Source organism: Lathyrus oleraceus, chromosome 4, assembly GCF_024323335.1.
Source record: "Lathyrus oleraceus cultivar Zhongwan6 chromosome 4, CAAS_Psat_ZW6_1.0, whole genome shotgun sequence".
NCBI classification, from domain to species: Eukaryota; Viridiplantae; Streptophyta; class Magnoliopsida; order Fabales; family Fabaceae; genus Lathyrus; species Lathyrus oleraceus.
This window is the reverse complement of record NC_066582.1, coordinates 386,755,114-386,767,903: the sequence shown is the minus strand read 5'-3', so window position 1 is coordinate 386,767,903 and position 12,790 is coordinate 386,755,114.

Here is a 12,790-nt window from a genome sequence, read left to right as displayed (position 1 = left end):
TGGGCTTCAAGCCAAAAAGCCCACTTAAGTGCATTTTGGCCTATATCTCATAATATGCCAAAATCACTTAAGTATTTGGTACCTTACCATATTTCGTATTCAGCTTAAGTACACCGTACCTTACGATGTTCCTTAATTATTCTATCTCTCATCAATCCGTCCTTTGTGTGTGACCCTATAGGTTTTCGCGACGCTGGCAATTATATTAAATCACGCATTTAACATAATAAACAGTGAGCGGTATCTAGCAACACATCACTGCTACCCAAGTCACGAAAATGTCATGTGATCTGACAAAACCTCCTGTGATAATAATTATGTGTATAATTACCCCTTTGCCCTTATGTCTATATTGAACACAAGGTATAGACCATGTCACCCTTGTCCAGTTCAATAGTGGGCCCATAGACATATATCCTGTTAAGCAGGATTGGCAAATTCCATCTAGGACACTCATGTCCCTCAGCATGCTTCGTGGAGTACCCATCAACTGTCTTTATGGTTATCCAGTTACGGACAACGTTGGATCAGCAATAAAGCACTCGACTCTACATCTAGGATCCATAGTGGTTTCAGGTCGAAGAGTGGTATACACTATTATCACCATGAGAATAACTTATGACACTTTGCATAACTTTCTATATAGTATTCTCATAGCGGGTCAATCCAGTATGAATATTACTCTTAATATTCATACCTATGTTTAAGACTTGATAACTCTTTATCCATGATCCATGAGACGTGATCATCAGTCTACAAACATAATAGTCTCCATGCTTTAATGTTATCCCATTTCATAATAAAGTTTGACTACGGACACTTTAAGAATAGTGTCCTTATGTTTAATGTGATCTCATGATTAAGTCATACTTGATACATTAAATGGACTATCTATTCCAGGGACTTTATTAAACAAACATAATAAAGAAAAATGCCTTTTATTATTAATAAATAATTCGATACAAGTACCAAAAGTATTGGCCTCTAGGGCTTACACCAACAAGGCGTTGCCCCAGTAGATGTACGCACCGAGGTTCGATACCCATGCAATGCAAACGGCAACATCTCGTGCCAATCCTTATAGGTCACGACCATTTTCTGCAGAATCTTCTTAATATTCTTATTAGCCGCCTCGACCTCCCCATTCATCTTTGGACGATAAGGAGAAGAATTGTGATGCTCAATTTTGAACTCCCGACACAGTTCTGCCATCATCTTATTATTGAGATTAGAACCATTATCAGTAATGATTCTTTCGGGAACCCCATATCTGCAAATGATGTCCTTTTTGAGGAACCTGGCCACAACCTGTTTCGTCACGTTTGTATAAGAGGCTGCTTCCACCCACTGGGTGAAGTAATCGATGGCCACTAATATGAACCGGTGCCCATTCGAAGCCGTAGGCTCGATCTTTCCGATCATATCAATGCCCCACATAGCAAACGGCCAAGGGGACGACATCAAGCTCAACGGGTTTGGAGGCACGTGCACTTTGTCAGCATAAATCTGGCATCTATGACATTTCCGCAGGAAGTTGAAACACTGAGCCTCCACCGTCATCCAATAATAACCAACCCGTAACAACTTTTTCACCATTGCATTCCCACTGGCATGGGTACCAAACGACCCCTCGTGCACCTCTTTCATCAATTGGCTTGCTTCTTTGTCATCGACACATCTAAGCAAAACCCAATCAAAATTCCGCTTGTACAGAACCCCATCTTTGTTCAGATAGAATACCATGGCCAACCTCCTCAGAGTCTTTCGGTCCTTCTTAGACGCTCCCTCGGGATACTCTTGGGTTTCCAGATAGCGCTTGATATCATAATACCACGGCTTTTCATCATCAGGCGCTGTGTCGATAGCAAACACATAAGCCGGCCTATCCAGTCGTCCCACCTCAACACTAGGGAACTGATTCCACCACTGCACCTTAATCAAGGCAACCAGAGTAGCCAAAGCATCCGCCAAAGGATTTCTTCTCTCGGCACATGGCGTAATTCCACCTTGGTGAAGAACGTCAACAATCTCCTCGTATAGTCACAGTATGGAATTAAATGAGATTGATGCATATACCATTTCCCGTTAACTTGATTCACAACCAAAGCTGAATCTCCATAAATGACAAGGTTCTTGATCCGTAAATCAATCGCCTCCTCGATCCCCAAGATACAAGCTTTGTATTCAGCCACATTGTTGGTGCACTCAAATGTTAGCCGGGCAGCAAAAGGAATGTGGGATCCCTTCGGCGTAACCAAAACAGCACCAACTCCACTACCATTCACGTTAATGTCCTCATTAGGGAACTCAAACTTCATCGGTTGATAATCCTCAAGGGGTTGCTGGGCGAGGTAACCAGACAATACACTCCCCTTTATTGCTTTCTGAGAAGTGTACTGGATATCATATTCAGTCAAAATCATTTGCCATCTCGCAACCCGTCCGGTCAATGCTGGCTTCTCAAATATATACTTGATCGGATCCATCTTGGAAATCAACAAAGTGGTATGAACCAGCATATACTGTCTCAGTCGGCGAGCAACCCATACCAAAGCGCAACAAGTTTTCTCGAGCAGTGAATATCTTGTTTCACAGTCGGTAAACTTTTTGCTAAGGTAGTAAATTGCATACTCTTTTCGACTAGACTCGTCATGCTGCCCCAGTACACACCCCATAGACCCCTCGAGGACTGTCAAGTACAGAATTAACGGTCGTCCCTCCACAGGAGGCATCAGAATCGGAGGCTCCTGCAAATATTCCTTTATTTTTTCAAATGCCGCTTGGCAATCATTATTCCACCTGACCGTTTGATCTTTTCTCAACAACCTAAATATGGGTTCACACGTGGCTGTTAGATGAGATATGAACCGTGAAATGTAGTTCAATCTACCTAAGAAACCAGGAACCTCCTTCTCTGTTCTCGGTTCAGGCATCTCTTGTATTGCTTTTACTTTAGCAGGATCAACCTCGATTCCTCTTTCGCTTACAATAAACCTCAGCAACTTACCGGACCGCACCCCGAAAGTGCACTTATTCGGATTCAACCTCAGTCTGAATTGTCTCAATCGGTCAAACAACTTGGCCAAATCTACCAGATGCCCCTCTTCTGTTTGGGATTTTGCTATCATGTCATCAACATAGCATTCGATCTCATGATGAATCATATCATGAAATAAAGTCACCATAGCTCTCTGATACGTGGCACCGGCATTCTTGAGACCGAATGGCATCACCTTATAGCAGAAAGTACCCCATGGTGGGATGAACGTTGTTTTCTCCATATCATCTGACGACATTTTGATTTGATTATAGCCAGAAAAGCCATCCATGAAGGAAAACACCGAGAATTGAGCTGTATTATCTACCAACACATCGATGTGAGGTAATGGGAAATCATCCTTCGGACTAGCTCTGTTCAGATCCCGGTAGTCCACACACATCCTCACCTTTCCATCCTTCTTCGGCACCGGCACAATGTTCGTGACCCAAGGGGGATAATTAGTGACAGCTAGGAAACCAACATCCAACTGCTTTTGCACCTCCTCTTTGATTTTCATGGCCATCCTGATAGGCAACTTCTGCTTCACTGGAGGACAATCTGCTCTCAATGGTAACTTGTGCACAACGATATCGGTATCCAACCCTGGCATATCCTGATAGGACCAGGCGAAGATATCAACATACTCTTTCAACAGTGCTACCATTCTTCTCTTGACATTCACCTCCAAAGCAGCCCCAACTTTTACTTCCTTTCTGACCTCCTCGGTACCCAGATTCACAACCTCGACTTGCTCCTCGTGCGGTTGAATCACCTTCTCCTCTTGTTTCAACAACCTGGCTAATTCTTCCGATAGTTCACAATCTTCTTCGCCTTCTTCTTCGGCATGATAGATCAGATTGTCGAAGTCATATGAGGGTGTAACAGGATTGTTATCAATGAGATCCAGAGAATGATCGCATCTGCATGAATGTTGATTCATGCATTGCTTTAGAACCGGAACGAACCAAAACGGATGGCTTTCATGCAAACAGAATAAAAAACAGAAATATTACTCTTCACGCAGAGTGACAGTGATGATCTTTTCGGCCTTCCAGTTCTGGATCTCCATCCCTGGTACGCACGGTTTTATCCACGAGTCGAGCTCGCAGTCACTGTCGATCTCTTCACCCACCACACAGATGTGATCTGGATCTAGCATTCCAGCACTGGTGAACATGAATGGCTGACGACGACCTCTATTCTGTCTAGACGAGCCTCGGCCCGACTGATAACCAACCCCAAACCTGTCCTCCTTTGCCGTGATGTATATCATTCTTCCCCAACCTGGGGCCTCTCCATTCTTCACCGCCTCCGCAGCCTGTTTGTAAGAAGAAATGGACAACTTTTTCTCTTCCTTAGCAAAAATGGCATTCTCCACCTTGACGGTTTCGAATGCTTGACTCGGTGTTTCAAAAATTTCACCGTCCATTTCCACATATTTGAACGATGAGAGTTGGCTGATAAAGATGTCCTCCTCCCCCCAAATCAACTTTCTCAAATCGGAGACGTCCCCCATCCATCATCCTCTGAACCGTCTCCCTTAACATCACACATCCATTTGGAGTGACAGTGCAAGTAGTGCAACAATTATCACAACCAGGGAAAACTCCACTCTTCATCAGATGTCTCTTGACCACAGACATTGGAGTCCTCAACTGATCCACATCCGTCACCTCTACTTTTCTCTTATCCTTTGACATCACGTTCACCCCCATAGGACCATGCATCGGCATGGGGTTAGCATTAATATTCGGCGTCGGTGCAAAATTGATGGCTTTAGAATCCACCAAATCTTGAACGACATGCTTAAAAGCTTTACAACCCTCAATGTTATGCCCGGGTGCACCAGAATGGAACTGGCACCTGACGTTCTCATCGTAACCTGCTAGCCTTTGATCTGGTCCTACCGGAGCCAACGTCCTCGGCTGAACCAACCCAAGATCCTTCAACCTCTTAAACAGAAAGGTGTACGTCACGGGTGGCCTATCAAACCGACGATCTGTCATCCTTCTTCTCACTTGGCACCCAGCTCTCTGTATTCTCTGTTGAGGTGACTGCTGTTGCTGTTGCATAGATTGATTACCAGCAGGAATCATTACTGTAGCAGCATACGGGTGGTAACGATCCCTACCGTGTCCCCTTTGGGCATACACATCACTTGATTCCCCCTCCTTCTTGCGCTGACCATTACCAAAGGGCTTCTTTACTCTAGACGACGAAGCATCTCCCTGTATTTTCCCCATTCTCAGCCAACTTTCAATCCTTTCCACCTTCTCGGCGATTGCTTTCTGCCCCAAGGCGAACCCTTGCATGATGTTGATCAGCTCACTCATCTTCTCTTTCAGCTCGAGAATGTCAGCATTGGATGGATCCATCAGTTTGGGTTTGTTGCGTCTGGTAGGGTATCTGTGTGGACGAGCTACATGCAGAAGAATGACTTGGCGTGCGCAAGCAACAATTCCTTAGTCAATCAAACATGTTAGAAACTGACACCTGCAAAACAGAAGACAGGTTATTATGACTCACGCATGAATGCAATGTCTATCCGTATGAGGAACACTCTGTCTTTCGATCCTGGCTTCATCGAGACGGATAATAATTTGACGATAACATTCTGACATCAGGATGTCTCTCAACCAGAATCTCAATCGAGAATGTGCCCTGAGTATGGATAGACATGAGTTAGATGCGAATGAATGCAAAATGGGAGTGATGCAGATGCATGAATGCAAGTCACAGTGCCATCCTCCAAGTCATCTGAACATCATCTGTACTGGATTCTGGTCTCTGAACTGATCACAACCATCTGAGGGACTGAGTAACCATAAATCCAACTCGGGGTTCCGAAATAAACGGAACGGAGGATACATCACCATCATCACTAGAAAACCACTGATCGGATAACAACAAGATCCTCTGAACAAGTACCCTCCAAATTCAACCCGAGGATCCGAAATAAACGGAACCCTCTGATAAATACCACGGACAGAACTCCGGCGTGTCAGAAATAAATCCATAAGTCCAACTGAACCAAAGTCACCATCAAATAGTCACCAACAGAATCTGCATCTGTAGGAATCAAACCCTCCCCTCACAGGTGAATTCTAACAAGGTCATCCTAAGGCGGATAATGGTCTCGACAATCAGACAAGATATTCAACGGGTTTGCCCTTTCGGGTGTGTCGTTGCAGCTCTCATAAGATCATCTAAACCAAAGATCCGAGAAAGAACGGTCACCGAAGTCAACAGCTCAAAAGAGGTAAACCCAACCATAGTGGAAACTCCACAAGGAAGAGCTCTCTTAGAAGAACCTCGTCCGACTTGTGGTATGTCACGTTACAACAATCATGCTCAACCAACATGTGAGGAATGTGAGACCACGCTAATCCTAGATGTATACTCGGGCCTGGGTTTTAGCCCCACTAAGAACACTCACCCCAAATCATAGGAACCAAACCTATCCAGAATCCAGCACAGTAATAATATGATGCATGCAAACATATATGCAAATATATACACAGTATAATAATCATGAATGCAATAAATAAAACAATAAAAGCAACCCAAACTACCCTAAAGAGCGCTAGGATTGACTCGCTTAGGGAAGATGGACCAGCAAGAGGTCAACTTTGATTCCCCAGTGAAGTCGCCAGCTGTCGCAACGTGAAAAACAACCGGCGGAAAAAAAACAAGTTTACAGAGCCGCCACCGACGCTATTCATCCTATGACGGAAAGGGAGCGCAGGACTAACCTAAGAAAGGGAAAGGAACGGTCTTACGACCAGAGATTGCAAGGTACGGGAGTCGGTTACGCAAGGGGAAGGTATTAGCACCCTTCACGTCCGCCGTACTCGACGGGATCCACGCTCAAAAGAATAGGAAAAGGTTGCTAATAAACTGCTCAAAGAAAAATGCACACACTGGAATAATAAAACAGGTGAAAGAAGATGGAGGAAGTGGACTCGGCAGGATGTCGCATCCTGGGCCTACGTAGTTTGTCAGAAACAAACATCATAGTCAACGTAGTTCGGGGAAATGGGAGACATGCTCGCTAGGTCATCGCGTCCTATGCCTACATATCTTCTCTATCCAGAGTAAGAATCAGAGCACTCGTAGCTCGGTTAACACACGCCGAAACAAAACACCGAAAAGAGACGCTGAGACGTCAAAAGAAAAACTCAACAAGGAAACAAAATGCCAATAGATGGACTTATGTCTAACTCCTCAAAACAAACACAAAAGGAAACAGAATGCCAATACATGGACTTACATCCGACTCCAAACAAACAACCCCAACAAGGAAACAGAATGCCAATACATGGACTTATATCCGACTCCAAACAGATAGCATACGCTAACCAGCGAACACCAAAGAAAAAGGTCATCAGATTGACAAACTAATAGGGAGTCTGGAACTCAAGCCTAATAGTTGTCACACAAACGCAAAGAGACGCTGAGACGTCCAAAGAAACAAAAAGGTTAAAAGAAAAAGGGTGAACACACTCAAAAAAAAGCAAAAGGGTGCCCGAAGAGACCTCGCTCGATCTCCTGCCTACGTATCTCATCTGGTATGAGAATCAGGGCGACGTAGTTCCCCTAAAAGGTGAGAAACACTCTCCTAACCAGAGACCAGGGAAACAACAAACTAAAAGGGAGACTAACTCGAGCCTAATAGTTGTCATGCAATCCATAATCCCTAAGTTGAGGTCTCTAATCATGCATCTAACTCACACAGGAAGCAAGTCAGCTAAAAAACAACACCAGTGAACAAGTATCACACATTATATACATACAAGAGGCCTAAACAATAGGTAGGCTTTTGTCAAGAGGGGTCATATCAACCTCGACAAACAAGCCAAAACTGTAGGGGTATACTGAAGCTCTAAACCACTAACATTGAGAGTTAGGGTGAAGCTGATGAAATATGGTAATGAGTATGAGACCTCATGCTCTTAACCCTGGCCTGGTTGAGCTTAAATCAAAGAAAGCATGGGGATCCATAAAGAGGGACCCTATTCCACATGACTGACTCTATACCAAGATCTTGGGTACATTGTTCAAGAGCATCAGCACGTAGTGCGAGCATAATGAACGACTCACTGAATAACAGGGGATTGATTGTTAATCCCTTCTATCTGTCAATTGCCTCTTCACTTAGGAGGACTTATCAAGTAACATGCCTCATTTAGAGGTCTTTGGCACAAATGTAAACAATCACAATCAGAGCCTCTTAAGGAGGACTTCAGCCAAAATGCCTGCCAAAAAGGTGACAGGACTTCCATACTACATGGAGTAAGAAGGCTAAACTACCTCAGTGGTGTATCAACCACACTCCAAAGTCTAAGCAAAAGCAAAGCTATCAAGCAACTAATGTACCTGTACAAAAGCTAAACAGTTAGTATCTCAGACAAAAAACGAACAGACAACAGTGGAATCATTCAACAGTTTTACACAATGCAAGGCACAAATGCAAGCACTCAAATGAATTCATCTCATCAATTAACCTACAAAACAACAAGAGTTAGTACTCAAAGGTATTTGCATCTCACAAGGTGAGACCAAATCCAATCATAAATGCTAAAATGTCCAAACCTGAAACACAAAGCATAGTTAGATATGTACAAAACAACTAGTGCAAAGAATAGGGTCAAAACCAAATCAAATGATGAAAACAGAAGTCAAACTTTTGCATGAAGCAAGTTCAAACATGTCATAAGATATCCTCAAAAGGACCAAGATCAAATCATAAGGCAAAGGCATCAAACAATTCATGTCATGCAAAGGCAAACAATATGCACAAAGTTGGACATCCAAATTAGAAAATCCAAATTAAAACATAAAAGCATCCGATGATCATGAAATGTTTCATGTGAACTCAACATGTTATGAACAAGCATCATGCAAAAAATTAGATCCAGGAGAGTTCAGATGATAGGCAAATGAAAATGCACAAATGCTATGCTCAAAATGTGACACAAATTGTCACAACATATATCCATGTGTCCAAAACAGTGATATCAAATGGTAAAAATTCCAAACCAAAGCTCAAAAATCATGTCATATGTTAAGATCAAGCATGCAAAATTTCAAAGCAATTGGATCAAGAATGAGCATTTCACAGGGCAATGAATGTAACATGTCAAATTGGCACATGGTTCAAACAAAATTCACACATTAAAAATCCAGCAATCAACAAATCACAAAATAAATCCTATTAAAAAGTAGAGATCAAAACAAGAATATGAAAAAAAAATTGGATCAATTTGAAGCATTTTGCTATTTTTAGTGATTTTTTGAAATTGCATGAATAAAATGAAATAATATGAAAATAATATGGAAAACAAAGTTTGAATGAAATTGGAATGTGCACACACCAGGGATCGAACCCATGCGCGCCAGGTAAATGAGAATATCAAAAATTAATTCAGGAAATGCAACAGCGAGAAATCGAACTCATGCAAGGCCAGGTAAGTGAGAAATCAAACTGGAATTTAAAAAATGCATGGCGAAGGAATCGAACACAGGTACGCACGGGTAATGAGGAATTCAAATTGGAATTTAAGAAATGCATGCGCCAGGTTTCGAACTCATGTATGGACGGTCCAAGAAGCGCTCAAGTCAAAACCCTAGGGATTGAACCAGACGGCCGGAACAGTGTTTCCGGTTGTCTTCTCCGTTTGCATTCCGGTGGAGGCTCATCAAACATTTCCAGAAACTTGCAAATTGCACACGGTTCGAAAGGTCTTGCAACGCACAATCCAAATCCATGCTTAAAACATCCTAATTCGTGCTATATTTTACAGATCGAGCAGAAACATTTTCATGTGCAAAACTTTAATTCAACATATCTTCTTCATTTTTCATCTGTTTTCAAATCCAAACACATCAGCATGCTCAGGGATGCAAGATCTACACATTTATCACATGAAATTGGCAAAAAAGAGAAGTCGAATTTTCACTTACTTGAAGTGCAGTGTTATGAATCCGTGTATTCAAGGCCTCTAAAGTTCCAGATCTTCTTCCTCAACCTTATTGTGATGCTTTATGCAAGAATTAACACTTGAAATCACTTGGATCCAGCTCAAAATCAAGTTTCCATTTCCATGTTCAAGCTCTTGATGTGCACGAAATCCAGCTCAATTATCCAATCCAGATGATGATACTTGCTCATAATTCCATGATCAACAAGAATATGTGAAGAAATTGAGGAATTGTGTGAAGAATTATGAAAATTGAAGAGAGAGAATTTTGGAGGGAAAATGGAAATTTGAGATCTCAAAGTTAGTTATCAGCAAAAACAGTTATGATTAGGCTTTTATATCATGTGTTAATGACTGTGCTAATCTCAATTTGCCTTGGCTAAACCTGATTAGAGGAATATGATGTGTTTTGCAAAATTGCAAGTGTGAGGTAGCATGTACAATCCATACGTGAACAGTGCCATGTTGAGGTGCAAATCCACTTAAAATCATTCAACAATCATGCTGGAAGTGTTAAATGTCTTGTATGATCAACCAAATTCAAATTATGAATTTTCACTCCAAAATGCACATGTGTAAGCCAATGATCATATGAGCTTCTTTCATGCAAGGCAATGGTTGATTTGGAATGTATTGGTCATGTAGCGGTGTATTCGTCGCTATATGATCTATTGATTAAATCATAAGCAAAGTATACAAGTAAATAGAGTCGCCACCGCACTTTTATTTATCCAAAGGACTGGCTAAAAAGCGAACAAAAGCCTAAGAAGTTTTACACGTAGAAAACCAATGAAAAGATCAGAGATCGGGGTAAGGGGTAAATTACACAATGGGAAGGTGTTAGGCACCCATCACGTCCTAGGTACTCCTAGGGAACCCTTTTCACACTTGTTGTATAAGAAAAATGTTTATTTGTTTTTTGACATATTGTGCAAACATGAATGGGATGATGAGAAAAGAATGTACATGTTAATTATTTTTGTGTTCGAACGGATGAACCCGTTGCCTACGTACCTTCCATCAAAGGTAAGGATCAAAACGCCGTAGTTCGGCTAAAAACTTCCAAAAGTTAGTGGATTCAATTTTAAAACAAGCACTAAGGTTTTTCATTACCAATGGGAGAAAACTCAACCTGAATTCAACAATCCACCATGCGAGGACAGCTTCGACGTACTAGAGGGGTTAGCCCTATTTTCAGTACGGAAGTCTTACAATCGACTCACTAAGGATAAGGTAAGATTTACATCAACCACTATGGTAATTGAAACCTATGGCTAATGTATGAAAGCATACTAACAATGGACAAAGCCAAAACAATTGAATGTGTGAAGTTAATTGATTGGGAGTATTTACAAAGTATGGTTAAGGTATGATTAAGATTGATTCAAAAAGAAGTATTAACAAAAGTGAAGTTTGAAAATCAAGGACTTAAGGTCCAGGTTTCTAATTTGAAAGAGGTGAGAATGTTTGCACAACATGTATATACAAGTTTGAAAAGTCAACAATGTGAAAAGGGGTTTTTGAAACAAAAGGGTATGGATGATGGAGTGTAAAACTTCCTAGATGTTCACCTCTTGAAATCATATAGAAGATGATTCAAGTGTGTCCTTTGGAATAAGGCAACAAAGCAAGTTAGCAAAATAAAAGGCAAGGTGATACCGGATGCCATCAATGGTCTGACACCAATCTCACACTAAAGCGGATACCGAATACCAATAAATGGATCTACACCAATCTCCTAAAATAAAACAATGATACCGGATGCCAATAAATGGTCTTACTCCAATCTCACAAAGCAAAATAAGATAAGGATGTCAGATGCCAACAAATGGTCTTACTCTAATCTCCTCAAAGCAAAACAAAAACAAAACATGGAAGTCAACTGCCAATCTATCTGGACTTAGGTTAACCTCCACATATGATCATAGGAAAAACAAATGCCAAATTGCATGGACTTACAATGGATCCTTACATACAACAACAAGCTCAATCAAAGAGCAAAGAGGATATGAGTGACCAATGAATTGGTCTTACACTCTATCCTTTCCATGTCATAGGAACAAAAGCCAATCAACATGGACTTACAATTGTCCTCAATGGGAAAACATCAATGTCACAAGGACAAAAGAAATGATCATGCGCTAATGGCAATCAAAGATGATAAATGCACAATGGCAATCAAGTAATCATGTATATATGAATCAAGCAAACAAACTTCATAATCAAGGAGCACACACTATATGCAAGCATCAGGTTCAAACAGGGGTGAGGCATCAAAGCCAACTGGAATAGGGTTAATGTTGCTCTTAACCTTGCCATTGAGGGGCTAAGGTGAAGCAGATGATAGGATATGAGGGGTGTGCCTCATCACTCTTATCCCTGGTCGGGGAGAGTGTTGAATATCAGAAGGTGTGGGAGTTCAGAAAGGGGGAACTCTCTCCACAAATTAGACTCGATAGATCTTGGGTTTGGATCCCAATGCTACAACCATGTAATGGGAGCAAGGAGAAGACTCACAGAATAGTGGGAGATAGGCTATATATCTCTTATATCCACCAATTGCCTTATTTAAACGACTTTTCCTGCCTGGGGGACAAAAAATAAACACACAAAGACATTGCCTCTTAAGGAGGACTTCAGACAGTTGCCTGGCTAAATAACAAGCCAGGTCTTCCAGACTACATGAAGAAGAAGGTGCTATACCTCAATGCAAATGCTATACAAGCAAAGCAATGAAAGTTCTCAAGAGAACTGAGCAACTAAGGGTACC